The sequence below is a fragment of the Schistocerca serialis genome, chromosome 9 (assembly GCF_023864345.2).
Source record: "Schistocerca serialis cubense isolate TAMUIC-IGC-003099 chromosome 9, iqSchSeri2.2, whole genome shotgun sequence".
Taxonomy (NCBI): domain Eukaryota; kingdom Metazoa; phylum Arthropoda; class Insecta; order Orthoptera; family Acrididae; genus Schistocerca; species Schistocerca serialis.
Genome location: NC_064646.1, coordinates 519,072,073 through 519,088,403, shown reverse-complemented (window position 1 = coordinate 519,088,403; position 16,331 = coordinate 519,072,073).

Sequence of the window (16,331 nt, the reverse complement as noted above, 5' to 3'; positions counted from 1 at the left end):
TTACTGTATACCTTGCACCTCCTTATTGACGATGAAACACAGAAATTGCATCCGAATTTAATACAAAAGGCACAATGCCGACATAAGTACAAGAGGACTGACATTCTAAATTTCTATGAATTGAACCTCTCCTGTGAATCCAGTTTTAGATTCCGATGCTTCTCTTCAGGTTTACTGTATCCCTTGGACTTTCTTATTGACGATGAAACACAGAAATTGCATCCGAATGTAATACAAATGGTACAATACCGACTTAAGTACTAGAGGAGTGACACTCTAACTTTCTATGATATGAACCTCTCCTGTGAATCCAGTTTTAGATTCCGATGCTTCACTTCGGGTTTACTGTATACCTTTGCCCATCTGATTGACGATGAAACACAGAAACTTTATCCAAATTTAATACAAATGGCACAATGCCACCTTAAGTACAAGAGGACTGACACTCTCACTTTCTATGATTTGAACCTCTCCTGTGAGTTCAGTTTTAGATTCCGATGCTTCACTTCAGGTTTACTGTATACCTTGCACCTTCTGATTGACGATGAAACACAGAGTATGCATCCGAGTTTAATACAAAATGTACAATGCCGACTTAAGTACAAGAGGACTGACACACTAACTTTCTATGATTTGAACCTCTCCTGTGAGTCCAGTTTAAGAATCCGAAGCTTCACTTCAGGTTTACTGTATCCCATGGAAATTCTTAATGACGATGAAACACAGAAATTGCATCCGAATTTAATACAAAAGGCACAATGGCGACTTAAGTACAAGAGGACTGACACTCTCTCTTTCTATGATTTGAAACTCTCCTGTGAGTCCAGTTTTAGATTCTGATGCTTCACTTCATTTTTAGTGTAACATTTGGACCTTGTTATTGACGATGAAACACAGAAATTTCATCCGAATTTAATACAAAAGGCACAATGCCGACTTAAGTAAAAGAGGACTGACACTCTAATTTTCTATGATTTGAACCTCTCCTGCAAGTCCAGTTATAGATTCCGATGCTTCATTTCAGGTTTACTGTATACCTTGGACCTTCTTATTGACGATAAAACACAGAAATTGCATCCGAATTTAATACAAAAGGCACAATACCGACTTAAGAACAAGAGCAGTGACACTCTAACTTTCTATGATTTGAATGTCTCCTGTGAGTCCAGTTTTAGATTCCGATGTTTCACTTCGGGTTTACTGTATCCCTTGGACCTTCTTATTGACTATGAAACACAGGAATTGCATCCGAATTTAATACAATTAGCACAATGCCGACTTAAGTACAAGAGGACTGACACTCTCTCTTTCTATGATTTGAACCTTTCCTGTGAGTCCAGTTTCTGATTCCGATGCTTCACTTCAGGTTTACTGTATACCTTGCACCTTCTTATTGACGACGAAACACAGAAATTGCATCGGAATTAAATTCAAAAGGCACAATGCCGACAAAAGTACAAGAGGACTGACACTCTCACTTTCTATGATTTGAACCTCTCCTGTCAGTCCAGTTTTAGATTCCGAAGCTTCACTCCAGGTTTACTGTATCCCTTGGACCTTCTTATTGACGATGAAACACAGTGTTTGCATCCGAATTTAATACAAAAGGTACAATGACGACTTAAGTACAAGCGGGCTGACACTCTAATATTCTATGATTTGAAACTCTCCTGTGAGTCAAGTTTTAGATTCCGTTGCTTCATTACAGGTTTACTGTATCCCTTGGACCTTCTTATTGACGATGAAACACAGAAATTTTATCCAAATTTAATACAAATGGCACAATGCCGACTTAAGTACAAGAGGACTGACACTCTCACTTTCTATGATTTGAAACTCTTCTGTGAGTCCAGTGTTAGATTCAGATGCATCACTTCAGGTTTACTGTATCCCTTGGACCTTCTTATTGACGATGAAACACAGACATTGAATCCGAATTTAATACAAATGCCACAATGCCGACTTAAGTACAAGAGGACTGACACTCTCACTTTCTATTATTTGAAACTCTCCTGTGAGTCCAGTTTTAGATTCCGAAGCTTCACTTTAGGTCTACTGCATACCTTGCACCTTCTTATTGACGATGAAACACAGAAATTGCATCCGAATTTAATACAAAAGGCACAATGCCGACTTAAGTACAAGAGGACTGACATTCTAACTTTCTATGATTTGAACCTCTCCTATGAATCCAGTTTTAGATTCCGATGCTTCACTTCAGGTTTACTGAATCCCTTGGACTTTCTTATTGACGATGAAACACAGAAATTGCATCCGAATGTAATGCAAATGGCACAATACCGACTTAAGTACAAGCGCAGTGACACTCTAACTTTCTATGATTTGAACCTCTCCTGTGAGTCCAGTTTTAGATTCCGATGCTTCACTTCAGGTTTACTGTATACCTTTGACCATCTGATTGACGATGAAACATAGAAATTTTATCCAAATTTAATACAAATGGCACAATGCCGACGTAAGTACAAGAGGACCGACACTCTCACTTTCTATGATTTGAACCTCTCCTGTGAGTCCAGTTTTAGATTCCGATGCTTCACTTCAGGTTTACTGTATACCTTGCACCTTCTGATTGACGATGAAACATAGAAATCGCATCGGAATTTAATACAAAGGGCACATTGCCGACCTAAGTAAAAGAGGACTGACACTCTAACTTTCTATGATTTGAACCTCTCCAGTGATTCCAGTTTTAGATTCCGATGCTTCACTTAAGGTTTACTGTATCCCTTGGACCTTCTTATTGATGATGAAACACAGAAATTGCATCCGAATTTAATACAAAAGGCACAATACCGACTTATGTACAAGAGGAGTGACAGTTTAAGATTCTATGATTTGAATCTCTCCTGTGAGTCCAGTATTAGTTTCCGATGCTTCACTTCATGTTTACTGTATCCCTTGGACCTACTTATTGACGATGAAACACAGAAATTGCATCGGAATTTAATTCAAAAGGCACAATGCCGACCTAAGTAGAAGAGGACTGACACTCTCACTTTCCATTATTTGAACCTCTCCTGTGACTCCAGTTTTAGATTCCGATGCTTCACTTCAGGTTTACTGTATCCCTTGGACCTTCTTACTGACGATGAAACACAGAGTTTGCATCCGAATTAAATACAAAATGTACAATGCCGACTTAAGTACAACAGGACTGACACTCTAACTTTCTATGATTCGAACCTCTCCTGTGAGTCCAGTTTAAGAATCCGATGCTTCACTTCAGGTTTACTGTATCCCTTGGACCTTCTTATTGACGATTAAACACAGAAATTGCATCCGAATTTAATAAAAAAGGCGTAATGGCGACTTAAGTACAAGCGGACTGACACACTCTCTTTCTATGATCTGAATCTCTCCTGTGAGTCCAGTTTTAGATTCTGATGCTTCACTTCAGGTTTACTGTATCCCTTGGACCTTCTTATTGACGATGAAACACAGAAATTTCATCCGAATTTAATACAAAAGGCACACTGCCGGCTTAAGTAAAAGAGGACTGACACTCTAACTTTCTATGCTTTGAACCTCTCCTGCAAGTCCAGTTTTAGATTCCGATGCTTCACTTCAGGTTTACTGTATACCTTGGACCTTCTTATTGTCGATAATACATAGAAATTGCATTCGAATTTAATACAAAAGGCACAATACCGACTTAAGTACAAGAGGTGTCACACTCTAACTTTCTATGATTTCAATCTCTCCTGTGAGTCCAGTTTTAGATTCCGATGTTTCACTTCAGGTTTCCTGTATTCCTCGGACCTTCTTATTGACTATGAAACACAGGAATTGCATCCGAATTTAATACAAAAGGTACAATGCCGACTTAAGTACAACAGGACTGACACTCTCACTATCTATGATTTTAACCTCTCCTGTGAGACCAGTTTTAGATTTCGATGCTTCACTTCAGGTTTACTGTATACCTTGCACCTTCTTGTTGACGATGAAACACAGAAATTGCATCGGAATTTAATACAAAAGGCACAATACAGACTTAAGTACAAGAGGAGTGACAGTTTAAGATTCTATGATTTGAATCTCTCCTGTGAGTCCAGTTTTAGTTTCCGATGCTTCACTTCATGTTTACTGTATCCCTTGGACCTACTTATTGACGATGAAACACAGAAATTGCATCGGAATTTAATTCGAAAGGCACAATGCCGACCTAAGTAGAAGAGGACTGACACTCTCACTTTCTATTATTTGAACCTCTCCTGTGACTCCAGTTTTAGATTCCGATGCTTCACTTCAGGTTTACTGTATCTCTTGGACCTTCTTACTGACGATGAAACACAGAGTTTGCATCCGAATTAAATACAAAAGGTACAATGCCGACTTAAGTACAACAGGACTGACACTCTAACTTTCTATGATTCGAACCTCTCCTGTGAGGCCAGTTTAAGAATCCGATGCTTAACTTCAGGTTTACTGTATCCCTTGGACCTTCTTATTGACGATGAAACACAGAAATTACATCCGAATTTAATAAAAAAGGCGTAATGGCGACTTAAGTACAAGAGGACTGACACACTCACTTTCTATGATCTGAACCTCTCCTGTGAGTCCAGTTTTAGATTCTGATGCTTCACTTAAGGTTAACTGTATCCCTTGGACCTTCTTATTGACGATGAAACACAGTAATTTCATCCGAATTTAATACAAAAGGCACAATGCCGACTTAAGTAAAAGAGGACTGACACTCTAACTTTCTATGATTTGAACCTCTCCTGCAAGTCCAGTTTTAGATTCCGATGCTTCACTTCAGGTTTACGGTATACCTTGGACCTTCTTATTGTCGATAATACATAGAAATTGCATCCGAATTTAATACAAAAGGCACAATACCGACTTAAGTACAAGAGGTGTCACACTCTAACTTTCTATGATTTCAATCTCTCCTGTGAGTCCAGTTTTAGATTCCGATGTTTCACTTCAGGTTTCCTGTATCCCTTGGACCTTCTTATTGACTATGAAACACAGGAATTGCATCCGAATTTAATACAAATGGCACAATGCCGACTTAAGTACAAGAAGACTGACACTCTCTCTTTCTATGATTTGAACCTCTCCTGTGAGTCCGGTTTTAAATTCCGATGCTTCAGAGCAGGTTTACTGTATACCTTGCACCTTCTTATTGACGATGGATCATCGAAATTGCATCGGAATTTAATACAAAAGACACAATGCCGTCATAAGTAAAAGAGGACAAACACTCTAACTTTCTATGATTTGAACCTCTCCTGTGAGTCTAGTTTTAGATTCCGATGCTTCACTTCAGGTTTACTGTATCCCTTGGACCTTCTTATTGACGATGAAACACAGAAATTGCTTCCGAATTTAATACAAAAGGCACAATGCCGACTTAAGTACAACAGGACAGACACTCTAACTTTCTGTGATTTGAACCTCTCCTGTGTGTCAGGTTTTAGATTCCGAAGCTTCACTTCAGGTTTACTGTATCCCTTGGACCTTCTTATTGACGATGAAACACAGTGTTTGCATCTGAATTCAATACAATAGGTTCAATGCCAACTTAAGTACAAGAGTACTGACACTCTAACTTTCTACGATTTGAACCTCTCCTGTGAGTCCAGTTTTAGATTCCGATGCTTCACTCCAGGTTTACTGTATACCTTGCACCTTCTTATTGACGATGAAACATAGAAATTGCATCGGAATTTAATACAAAAGGCACAATGCCGACTTAAGTACAAGAGGACAAACACTCTAACTTTCTATGATTTGAACCTCTCCTGTGAGTCTAGTTTTAGATTCTGTGCTTCACTTCAGGTTTACTGTATCCCTTGGACCTTCTTATTGACGATGAAACACAGAAATTGGATCCGAATTTAATAAAAAAGGCACAATGGCGACTTAAGTACAAGAGGACTGACACTCTCACTTTCAATGATTTGAACCTCTCCTGTAAGTCCAGTTTCAGATTCCGATGCTTCACTTCAGGTTTACTGTATACCTTGCACCTTCTTGTTGACGATGAAACACAGAAATTGCATCGGAATTAAATTCAAAAGGCACAATGCCGACTTAAGTACAAGAGGACTGACACTCTCACTTTCTATGATTTGAACCTCTCCTGTGAGTCCAGTTTTAGATTCCGAAGTTTCACTTCAGGTTTACTGTATAACTTGGACCTTCTTATTGACGATGAAACACTGTGTTTGCATCCGAATTTAATACAAAAGGTTCAATGCCGACTTAAGTACAGGAGGACTGACACTCTTACTTTCTATGATTTGAACCTCTCCTGTGAGTCCAGTTTTAGATTCCAATGCTTCACTACAGGTTTACTGTATCCCTTGGACCTTCTTATTGACGATGAAACACAGTAATTGCATCCGAATTTAATACAAAATTCACAATGGCGACTTAAGTAGAAGAGGACTGACATTCTAACTTTCTATGATTTGAACCTCTCCTGTGAGTCCATATTTAGATTCCAATGCTTCACTTCAGGTTTACTGTATCCCTTGGACTTTCTTATTGACGACGAAACACAGAAATTGCATCCGAATGTATTACAAATGGCACAATACCGACTTAAGTACAAGAGGAGTGACACTCTAACTTACTATGATTTGAACCTCTCCTGTGAGTCCAGTTTTAGATTCCGATGCTTCACTTCAGGTTTACTGTATACCTTTGATCATCTGATTGACGATGAAACACAGAAATTTTATCCAAATTTAATACAAATATCACAATGCCGACTTAAGTACAAGAGGACTGACACTCTCACTTTCTATGATTTGAACCTCTCCTGTGAGTCCACTTTTAGATTCCGATGCTTCACTTCAGGTTTACTGTATACCTTGCACCTTCTGATTGACGATGAAACACAGAAATTGCATCGGAATTTAATACAAAAGGCACAATGCCGACGTAAGTAAAAGAAGACTGACACTCTAACTTTCTATGATTTGAACCTGTCCAGTGAGTCCAGTTTTAGATTCCGATGCTTCACTTAACGTTTACTGTATCCCTTGGACCTTCTTATTGACGATGAAACACAGAAATTGCATCCGAATTTAATACAAAAGGCACAATACCGACTTATGGTCAAGAGGAGTGACAATTTAACTTTCTATGATTTGAATCTCTCCTGTGAGTCCAGTTTTAGATTCCGATGCTTCTCTTCATGTTTACTGTATCCCTTGGACCTACTTATTGACGATGAAACACAGAAATTGCATCGGAATTTAATTCAAAAGACACAATGCCGACCTAAGTAGAAGAGGACTGACACTCTCACTTTCTATTATTTGAACCTCTCCTGTGAGTCCAGTTTTAGATTCCGATGGTTCACTTCAGGTTTACTGTATACCTTGCACCTTCTTATTGACGATGAAACACAGAAATTGCATCGGAATTATATTCAAAAGGCACAATGCCGACTTAAGTACAAGAGGACTGACACTCTCACTTTCTATGATTTGAACCTCACCTTTGTGTCCACTTTTAGAATCCGATGCTTCACTTCAGGTTTGCTGTATCCTTTGGACCTTCTTACTGACGATGAAACAAAGAGTTTGCATCCGAATTTAATACAAAAGGTACAATGCCGACTTATGTACAAGAGGACTGACACTCTAACTTTCTATGTTTTGAACCTGTCCTGTGAGTGCAGTTTAAGATTCCGATGCTTCACTTCAGGTATACTGTATCCCTTAGACCTTCTTATTGACGATGAAACACAGAAATTGCATCCGAATTTAATACAAAAATCACAATGGCGACTTAAGTACAAGAGGACCAACACTCTCACTTTCTATGATTTGAACCTCTCCTGTGAGTCCAGTTTTAGATTCGGATGCTTCAGTTCAGGTTTACTGTATACCTTGCACCTTCTTATTGACGATGAAACACAGAAATTGCATCCGAATTTAATACAAAAGGCACAATGCCTACTAAAGTAAAGGAGGACTGACATTCTAACTTTCTATGATTTGAACCTCTCCTGTGAGTCCAGTTTTAGATTCTGATGCTTCACTTCAGGTTTAATGTATACCCTGCATCTTCTTATTGGCGATGAAACACAGGAATTGCATCGCAATTAAATTCAAAAGGCACAATGCCGACTTAAGTACAAGAGGACTGACACTCTCACTTTCTATGATTTGAACCTCTCCTGTGAGCCCAGTTTTAGATTCCGATGCTTCACTTCAGGTTTACTGTATACCTTGGACCTCCTTATTGACGACGAAACACAGAGTTTGCATCCGAATTTAATACAATAGGTACAATGCCGACTTAAGTACAAGAGGACTGTCACGCTAACTGTCTATGATTTGAACCGCTCTTGTGAGTCCAGTTAAAGAATCCGATGCTTCACTTCATAGTTTACTGTATCCCTTGGACCTTCTTATTGACGATGAAACACAGAAATTGCTTCCGAATGTAATACAAAAATCACAATGGCGACTTAAGTACAAGAGGACTGACACTTTCACTTTCTATGATTTGAACCTCTCCTGTGAGTCCAGTTTTAGATTCCGATGCTTCACTTCAGGTTTACTGTATCCCTTGGACCTTCTTATTGACGATGAAACACTGAAATTGCATCGGAATTAAATTCGAAACTCACAATGCCGACTTAAGTAAAAGAGGACTGACACTCTCACATTCTATGATTTGAACCTCTCCTGTGAGTCCAGTTTTAGATTCCGATGCTTCACTTCAGGTTTTCTGTATCCCTTATACCTTCTTATTGACGATGAAACACAGATATTGCATCGGAATTAAATTCAAAAATCTCAATGCCGACTTAAGTACAAGAGGACTGACACTATAATTTTCTATGATTTGAACCTCTCCTGTGAGTCCAGTTTTAGATTCCGATGCTTCACTTCAGGTTTACTGTATCCCTTGGGTCTTCTTATTGACGATGAAACACAGAGTTTGCTTCCGAATTTAATACAAAAAGCACAATGCCGACTTAAGTACAAGAGGACTGACACTCTAACTTTCTATGATTTGAAGCTCTCCTGTGAGTCCAGTTTTAGATTCTGATGCTTCACTTCAGGTTTAATGTATACCCTGCATCTTCTTATTGGCGATGAAACACAGGAATTGCATCGCAATTAAATTCAAAAGGCACAATGCCAACTTAAGTACAAGAGGACTGACACTCTCACTTTCTATGATTTGAACCTCTCCTGTGAGCCCAGTTTTAGATTCCGATGCTTCACTTCAGGTTTACTGTATACCTTGGACCTCCTTATTGACGACGAAACACAGAGTTTGCATCCGAATTTAATACAATAGGTACAATGCCGACTTAAGTACAAGAGGACTGTCACTCTAACTGTCTATGATTTGAACCGCTCCTGTGAGTCAAGTTAAAGAATCCGATGCTTCACTTCATAGTTTACTGTATCCCTTGGACCTTCTTATTGACGATGAAACACAGAAATTGCTTCCGAATGTAATACAAAAATCACAATGGCGACTTAGGTACAAGAGGACTGACACTCTCACTTTCTATGATTTGAACCTCTCCTGTGAGTCTAGTTTTAGATTCCGGTGCTTCACTTCAGGTTTACTGTATCCCTTGGACCTTCTTATTGACGATGAAACACAGAAATTGCATCCGAATTTAATACAAGAGGCACAATGGCGACTTAAGTATAAGAGGACTGACACTCTCTCTTTCTATGATTTGAACGTCTCCTGTGAGTCCAGTTTCAGATTCCGATGTTTCACTTTAGGTTCACTGTATACCTTGCACCTTCTGATTGACGATGAAACACACAGAAATTGCATCGGAATTTAATACAAAAGGCACAATGCCGAGTTAAGTAAAAGAGGACTGACACTCTAACTTTCTATGATTTGAACCTCTCCTGTGAGTCCAGTTTTAGATTCTGATGCTTCACTTCAGGTTTACTGTATCCCTTGGACCTTCTTATTGACGATGAAACACAGAAATTGCATCCGAATTTAAGACAAAAGGCACAATGCCGACTACAGTAAAAGAGGACTGGCACTCTAACATTCTATGATTTGAACCTCTCCCGCAAGTCCAGTTTTAGATTCCGATGCTTCACTTAAGGTTTACTGTATCCCTTGGACCTTCTTATTGACGATGAAACACAGAAATTGCATCCGAATTTAATACAAAAGGCACAATACCGACTTAAGTACAAGAGGAGTGACACTCTAACTTTGTATGATTTGAATCTTTCCTGTGAGTACAGTTTTAGATTCCGATGCTTCACTTCAGGTTTACTGTATCCCTTGGACCTTCTTATTGACGATGAAACACAGAAATTGCATCGGAATTAATTTCAAAAGGCACAATGGCGACCTAAGTAGAAGAGGACTGACACTCTCACTTTCTATGATTTGAACCTCTCCTGTGAGTCCGGTTTTAGATTCCGATTCTTCACTTCAGGTTTACTGTATACCTTGCACCTTCTTATTGACGATGAAACACAGAAATTGCATCGGAATTAAATTCAAATGGCACAATGCCGACTTAAGTAAAGAGGACTGACACTCTCACTTTCTATGATTTGAACCGCTCCTGAGAGTCCAGTTTCAGATTCCGATGTTTCACTTCAGGTTTGCTGTATCCCTTGGACCTTCTTATTGACGATGAAACACAGAGCTTGCAACCGAATTTAATACAATAGGTACAATGCCAACTTAAGTACAAGAGGACAGACACTCCCACTTTCTACGATTTAAACCTCTCCTGTGAGTCCAGTTTTAGATTCCGATGCTTCACTTCAGGTTTACTGTATCCCTTGGGTCTTCTTATTGACGATGAAACACAGAGTTTGCTTCCGAATTTAATACAAAAAGCACAATGCCGACTTAAGTACAAGAGGACTGACACTCTAACTTTCTATGATTTGAAGCTCTCCTGTGAGTCCAGTTTTAGATTCTGATGCTTCACTTCAGGTTTAATGTATACCCTGCATCTTCTTATTGACGATGAAACACAGAAATTGCATCGGAATTATATTCAAAAGGCACAATGCCGACTTAAGTACAAGAGGACTGACACTCTCACTTTCTATGATTTGAACCTCACCTTTGTGTCCACTTTTAGAATCCGATGCTTCACTTCAGGTTTGCTGTATCCTTTGGACCTTCTTACTGACGATGAAACAAAGAGTTTGCATCCGAATTTAATACAAAAGGTACAATGCCGACTTATGTACAAGAGGACTGACACTCTAACTTTCTATGTTTTGAACCTGTCCTGTGAGTGCAGTTTAAGAATCCGATGCTTCACTTCAGGTATACTGTATCCCTTAGACCTTCTTATTGACGATGAAACACAGAAATTGCATCCGAATTTAATACAAAAATCACAATGGCGACTTAAGTACAAGAGGACCAACACTCTCACTTTCTATGATTTGAACCTCTCCTGTGAGTCCAGTTTTAGATTCGGATGCTTCAGTTCAGGTTTACTGTATACCTTGCACCATCTTATTGACGATGAAACACAGAAATTGCATCCGAATTTAATACAAAAGGCACAATGCCTACTAAAGTAAAGGAGGACTGACATTCTAACTTTCTATGATTTGAACCTCTCCTGTGAGTCCAGTTTTAGATTCTGATGCTTCACTTCAGGTTTAATGTATACCCTGCATCTTCTTATTGGCGATGAAACACAGGAATTGCATCGCAATTAAATTCAAAAGGCACAATGCCGACTTAAGTACAAGAGGACTGACACTCTCACTTTCTATGATTTGAACCTCTCCTGTGAGCCCAGTTTTAGATTCCGATGCTTCACTTCAGGTTTACTGTATACCTTGGACCTCCTTATTGACGACGAAACACAGAGTTTGCATCCGAATTTAATACAATAGGTACAATGCCGACTTAAGTACAAGAGGACTGTCACGCTAACTGTCTATGATTTGAACCGCTCTTGTGAGTCCAGTTAAAGAATCCGATGCTTCACTTCATAGTTTACTGTATCCCTTGGACCTTCTTATTGACGATGAAACACAGAAATTGCTTCCGAATGTAATACAAAAATCACAATGGCGACTTAAGTACAAGAGGACTGACACTCTCACTTTCTATGATTTGAACCTCTCCTGTGAGTCTAGTTTTAGATTCCGATGCTTCACTTCAGGTTTACTGTATCCCTTGGACCTTCTTATTGACGATGAAACACAGAAATTGCATCCGAATTTAATACAAGAGGCACAATGGCGACTTAAGTATAAGAGGACTGACACTCTCTCTTTCTATGATTTGAACCTCTCCTGTGAGTCCAGTTTCAGATTCCGATGTTTCACTTTAGGTTTACTGTATACCTTGCACCTTCTGATTGACGATGAAACACACAGAATTTGCATCGGAATTTAATACAAAAGGCACAATGCCGAGTTAAGTAAAAGAGGACTGACACTCTAACTTTCTATGATTTGAACCTCTCCTGTGAGTCCAGTTTTAGATTCTGATGCTTCACTTCAGGTTTACTGTATCCCTTGGACCTTCTTATTGATGATGAAACACAGAAATTGCATCCGAATTTAATACAAAAATCACAATGGCGACTTAAGTACAAGAGGACCAACACTCTCACTTTCTATGATTTGAACCTCTCCTGTGAGTCCAGTTTTAGATTCGGATGCTTCAGTTCAGGTTTACTGTATACCTTGCACCTTCTTATTGACGATGAAACACAGAAATTGCATGCGAATTTAATACAAATGCCACAATGCCGACTTAAGTACAAGAGGACTGACACTCTCACTTTCTATGATGTGAACTTTTCCTGTGAGTCCAGTTTTAGCTTCCGATGCTTCACTTCAGGTGTACTGTATCCGTTGGACCTTCTTATTGACGGCGAAACAGTGACATTGCACCTGAATTTAATACAAATGGCACAATGCCGACTTAAGTACAAGAGGACTGACACTTTCACTTTCTATGATTTGAACCTCTCCTGTGAGTCCAGTTTTAGATTCCGATGCTTCACTTCAGGTTTACTGTATCCCTTGGACCTTCTTATTGACGATGAAACACTGAAATTGCATCGGAATTAAATTCGAAACTCACAATGCCGACTTAAGTAAAAGAGGACTGACACTCTCACATTCTATGATTTGAACCTCTCCTGTGAGTCCAGTTTTAGATTCCGATGCTTCACTTCAGGTTTTCTGTATCCCTTATACCTTCTTATTGACGATGAAACACAGATATTGCATCGGAATTAAATTCAAAAATCTCAATGCCGACTTAAGTACAAGAGGACTGACACTATAATTTTCTATGATTTGAACCTCTCCTGTGAGTCCAGTTTTAGATTCCGATGCTTCACTTCAGGTTTACTGTATCCCTTGGGTCTTCTTATTGACGATGAAACACAGAGTTTGCTTCCGAATTTAATACAAAAAGCACAATGCCGACTTAAGTACAAGAGGACTGACACTCTAACTTTCTATGATTTGAAGCTCTCCTGTGAGTCCAGTTTTAGATTCTGATGCTTCACTTCAGGTTTAATGTATACCCTGCATCTTCTTATTGGCGATGAAACACAGGAATTGCATCGCAATTAAATTCAAAAGGCACAATGCCAACTTAAGTACAAGAGGACTGACACTCTCACTTTCTATGATTTGAACCTCTCCTGTGAGCCCAGTTTTAGATTCCGATGCTTCACTTCAGGTTTACTGTATACCTTGGACCTCCTTATTGACGACGAAACACAGAGTTTGCATCCGAATTTAATACAATAGGTACAATGCCGACTTAAGTACAAGAGGACTGTCACTCTAACTGTCTATGATTTGAACCGCTCCTGTGAGTCCAGTTAAAGAATCCGATGCTTCACTTCATAGTTTACTGTATCCCTTGGACCTTCTTATTGACGATGAAACACAGAAATTGCTTCCGAATGTAATACAAAAATCACAATGGCGACTTAAGTACAAGAGGACTGACACTCTCACTTTCTATGATTTGAACCTCTCCTGTGAGTCTAGTTTTAGATTCCGGTGCTTCACTTCAGGTTTACTGTATCCCTTGGACCTTCTTATTGACGATGAAACACAGAAATTGCATCCGAATTTAATACAAGAGGCACAATGGCGACTTAAGTATAAGAGGACTGACACTCTCTCTTTCTATGATTTGAACCTCTCCTGTGAGTCCAGTTTCAGATTCCGATGTTTCACTTTAGGTTCACTGTATACCTTGCACCTTCTGATTGACGATGAAACACACAGAAATTGCATCGGAATTTAATACAAATGGCACAATGCCGAGTTAAGTAAAAGAGGACTGACACTCTAACTTTCTATGATTTGAACCTCTCCTGTGAGTCCAGTTTTAGATTCTGATGCTTCACTTCAGGTTTACTGTATCCCTTGGACCTTCTTATTGACGATGAAACACAGAAATTGCATCCGAATTTAAGACAAAAGGCACAATGCCGACTACAGTGAAAGAGGACTGGCACTCTAACATTCTATGATTTGAACCTCTCCCGCAAGTCCAGTTTTAGATTCCGATGCTTCACTTAAGGTTTACTGTATCCCTTGGACCTTCTTATTGACGATGAAACACAGAAATTGCATCCGAATTTAATACAAAAGGCACAATACCGACTTAAGTACAAGAGGAGTGACACTCTAACTTTCTATGATTTGAATCTTTCCTGTGAGTACAGTTTTAGATTCCGATGCTTCACTTCAGGTTTACTGTATCCCTTGGACCTTCTTATTGACGATGAAACACAGAAATTGCATCGGAATTAATTTCAAAAGGCACAATGGCGACCTAAGTAGAAGAGGACTGACACTCTCACTTTCTATGATTTGAACCTCTCCTGTGAGTCCGGTTTTAGATTCCGATTCTTCACTTCAGGTTTACTGTATACCTTGCACCTTCTTATTGACGATGAAACACAGAAATTGCATCGGAATTAAATTCAAATGGCACAATGCCGACTTAAGTAAAGAGGACTGACACTCTCACTTTCTATGATTTGAACCGCTCCTGAGAGTCCAGTTTCAGATTCCGATGTTTCACTTCAGGTTTGCTGTATCCCTTGGACCTTCTTATTGACGATGAAACACAGAGCTTGCAACCGAATTTAATACAATAGGTACAATGCCAACTTAAGTACAAGAGGACAGACACTCCCACTTTCTATGATTTAAACCTCTCCTGTGAGTCCAGTTTAAGATTCCGATGCTTCACTTCAGGTTTACTGTATCCCTTGGACCTTCTTATTGACGATGAAACACAGAAATTGCATCCCAATTTAATACAAAAATCACAATGGCGGCTTAAGTACAAGAGGACTGACACTCTCAATTCCTATGATTTGAACCACTCCTGTGAGTCCAGTTTTAGATTCCGATGCTTCACTTCAGGTTTACTGTATCCCTAGGACCTGCTTATTGACGAAGAAACACAGAATTTGCATCCGAATTTAATACAAATGCCGCAATGCCGACTCAAGTATAAGAGGACAGACACTCTCATTTTCTATGATTTGAACCTCTCCTGTGAGTCCAGTTTTAGATTCCGATGCTTTACATCAGGTTTACTGTACACCTTGCACCTTCTTATTGACGATGAAACACAGAAATTGCATCCGAATTTAATACAATAAGCACAATGCCGACTAAAGTACAAGAGGACTGACATTCTAATTTTCTATGATTCGAACCTCTCCTGTGAGTCCAGTTTTAGGTTCCGATGCTTCACTTCAGGTTTACTGTATCCCTTGGAGCTTCGTATTGACGATGAAACACAGAAATTGCACCCAAACTTAATACAACAGGCACAATACCAACTCAAGTACAAGAGGAGTGACACTCTAACTTTCTATGATTTGAACCTCTCCTGCGAGTCCAGTTTTAGATTCCGATGCTTCACTTCAGGTTTACTGAATCCCTCGGACCTTCTTATTGACGATGAAACACAGAAATTGCATCTGAATTTAATACAAATGCCACAATGCCGACTTAAGTACAAGAGAACTGACACTCTCATTTTCTATGATTTGAACGTCTCCCGTGAGTCCAGTTTTAGATTCCGATGCTTCACTTCAGGTTTACTGTACACCCTGCTTCTTCTTATTGGCGATGAACCACAGGAATTGCATCGCAATTAAATTCAAAAGGCACAATGCCGACTTAAGTACAAGAGGACTGACACTTTCACTTTCTATGATTTGAACCTCTCCTGTGAGTCCAGTTTTAGATTCCGATGCTTCACTTCAGGTTTACTGTATCCCTTGGACCTTCTTATTGACGATGAAACACTGAAATTGCATCGGAATTAAATTCGAAACTCACAATGCC